The sequence below is a fragment of the Mustela nigripes genome, chromosome 4 (assembly GCF_022355385.1).
Source record: "Mustela nigripes isolate SB6536 chromosome 4, MUSNIG.SB6536, whole genome shotgun sequence".
In the NCBI taxonomy this organism is placed as follows: Eukaryota; Metazoa; Chordata; class Mammalia; order Carnivora; family Mustelidae; genus Mustela; species Mustela nigripes.
The window spans coordinates 112,272,138-112,275,451 of record NC_081560.1 but is presented as its reverse complement, the minus strand read 5'-3'; the positions used below and the strand labels follow the sequence as shown (position 1 = coordinate 112,275,451).

The window sequence follows — 3,314 nt, the reverse complement described above, 5'->3', positions numbered from 1 at the left end:
AGGAGCCCCATGTGGGACTCGATCCCAGGGCGCTGGGATCATGAACTGAGCCGAAGGCAGCTGCTTAACCAACTGAGCGACCCAGGCGCCCCTGCTTTTCTACTTTTTAAATAAAGATTTTATGTATTTATTTGAGAGAGAGAGAGAGAACATAAGAGGGTAAGGTCAGAGGGAGAAGTAGACTTCCCACTGAGCAGGGAGCCCGATGTAGGGCTCAATCCCAGAACTCCAGGATCATGACCTGAGCCAAAGGCAGTCACCGAACTAAATGAGCCACCAAGGCACCCCTACTGCTTTTTTATTCTGTCAGTTTCTGCTTCATGTATTTTGAAGTGAAGCAGCATCTGCTTTACAACATGTAAGATTTTTACAGTTCAGATAAATATGCAATTCCCAAATTGAAAAGATAGAAATCAGGGCACTTGGGTGGCTCAATAAGTTAAGTGTCAAGACTCTTGATTTTGGCTCATATCATGACCTCAGGGTCATGAAATCAAGACCCACACTGGGCTCCATGCTCAGGAGGGAGTCTGCATGAGGATTCTCTCTCCCTCTGACACCCCCTTCCACCCTGTCCCCACATGCTTGCATGCGCACCACCACGCACTCTCTTTCCCTCTCACTAATAAAGACAGCAATCACTAAAATTACCAAGTATTTAAACTATATTAAATTATTAAACTATGATATAATTCAAAGCCATTATTCTTCTATATGCCATCTAGATAGATAAATTTCTGTAAGAAAAATTCAAGTTATGGACACATGCAGTTTAACTTCACTCGCCCTTCCATTTCTCCTTTTTTTAAACTAGGCTCCATGGAAGCTCAATGAATGGCTTGAACTCACAACCCTGAGATCAAGACCTGAGCTGAGATCAAGAATCAGGCACTTAGGGGCGCCTGGGTGGCTCAGTGGGTTAAAGCCTCTGCCTTTGGCTCAGGTCATGATCCCAGGGTCCTGGGATTAAGCCCCACATCGGGCTCTCTGCTCAGCAGAGAGCCTGCTTCCTCCTCTCTGCCTGCCTCTGCCTACTTGTGATCTCTCTGTCAAATAAAAAAAAATAAAAATAAAAAAATAAAAAAGCCTCTTATTAAATTACAGACTATGTGGTAAATAAAAGAAATACTAAGTAATACCAAATTATGAAACTATCTAATCTATGTGTACATCAATAAAAACTATAAAGTCAGTATAAACTCATTTGTGTGAGATCTAATCCAATTGTTTTATAGGAACTACCTTATTTATATGCATGACTGGCTTTCTAAATTAATACCTAAGAGTTTCAATTTTTTAAAATGTACCTTAAGTAATTAATTTACTAATAAATAAAATATTCACTGCCATCTGACTTCGTTATACTAAGAGGATATGGCGATGGTGAAGGGGATGGTGAAAGCAAAATGGGAGTGGGGAAGAGGGGCAAGAGAGAAATCCTTTGATCAAGGTATCCCCAGTCTGTTATTTCACATCCTGGTGTAACACAACAATGTGAAATTCAGCGCAAGACGCCCTTATCAACTGACCATTTCTTTTTTCACAGTGCCAAAGCTATGTGCCAACTGCTTAATCAGCAACAGATTTGTTTTGATTAAAAATAAGGTTCTGCAAATGTTGTTTGGAAAACCAGACTGCTACCTGTGAAAGAATGAAACTGGACAACTTTCTTACATCATACACAAAAATAAACGCAAAATGGGTTAAGGTTCTAAATGTGAAACCTGAAACCATAAAAATTCCAGAAGAGAGGACAGGGAATAATTTCTCTGACACTGGCCATAGCAACATTTTTCTACGTATGTCCCCTAAGGCAAGGGAAACAAAAGCAAAAATAAACTACTGGGACTACATCAAAATAAAATGCTTCTGCAAAGCAAAGGAAACAATCAACATAACTAAAAGACAGCCTGCTGAATGGGAGACAGTATTTGCAAATGACACATCTTATAAAGGGTTAATATCTAAAATATAAAAAGAACTCATATAACTCAACACCAAAAAGACCCCAAATAATCCAATTTAAAAATTGGCAGAAGGGGACGCCTGGGTGGCTCAGTTGGTTGGGCGGCTGCCTTCAGCTCAGGTCATGATCCCAGTAGCGCGGGATCGAGTCCCACATCGGGCTTCTTGTTCGGCAGGGAACCTGCTTCTCCCTCTGCCTCTGCCTGCCACTCTGTCTCCCTGTGCTCGCTAACTCTCTCCCTCTCTCTATCTCTGACAAATAAATAAATAAAATCTTAAAAAAAAAAAAAAAAAACTGGCAGAAGATGTGAAGAGACACTTCTCCGAAGAAGGCATACAAATGGCCAACAAACAAGTGAGAAGATGCCCCACGTCACTCTCCATCAGGGAAATGCAAACCAAAACCACAATGAGATATTGTCTAATGCCTGTCAGAATAGCTAAAGCCCAAAACACAAGAAACAACAAGAGCTGGTGAGGGCGCACAGAAAAAGGAACCTTCATGCACTGTTGATGGATATGCCAACTGGTGCAGTCAAAACTAAAAATAGAATTACCATATGATCCAGTAAATTCCACTACTGGGTATTTACCCAAAGAATACAAAATAATAATAATAATAATAATAAAAATTCAAAGATATATGCACCCCTGGGGCATCTGAGTGGCTCTGTCAGTTAAGTGTCTGCCTTAGGCTCAGATCAGACCCCAGGGTCCTGGGATCGAGCTCCAAATTGGGCTCCCTGCTCAGCAGGGAGTCTGCTTCTCCCTCTCCCTCTGTGATCTCTCTCATTCTTGCTATCTCTTAAGTAAATACATACAATTAAAAAAAAAACAGATATATGCAACCCTCAGTTCACTGGAACATTACTTACAATAGCCAACTTACAGAAGCAGCCCAAGTGTTCATTGAGATAACGGGTAAAAAAGATGTGGTGTATACATACAAACAATGGAATATGACTCAGCCATAAAAAGAATGAAATCTTGTCATTTGCAGGACGTGGATGCAGCTAGAGAATGATGCTAAGTGATATAAGTCAGAGAAGACAAATATCATGTAATGATCTCTCTCATTCTTGCTATCTCTTAAGTAAATACATACAATTAAAAAAAAAACAGATATATGCAACCCTCAGTTCACTGGAACATTACTTACAATAGCCAACTTACAGAAGCAGCCCAAGTGTTCATTGAGATAACGGGTAAAAAAGATGTGGTGTATACATACAAACAATGGAATATGACTCAGCCATAAAAAGAATGAAATCTTGTCATTTGCAGGACGTGGATGCAGCTAGAGAATGATGCTAAGTGATATAAGTCAGAGAAGACAAATATCATGTAAT

At 40.1% G+C, this 3,314-nt stretch overlaps 1 protein-coding gene across 4 annotated transcripts in view; it reads right to left on the bottom strand.

Annotated features, from left to right (window-relative positions):
- Positions 1–3,314, bottom strand: part of EGLN1 (egl-9 family hypoxia inducible factor 1) — a 67,981-nt gene that overhangs the window by 47,047 nt on the left and 17,620 nt on the right. The window lies entirely within an intron of this gene.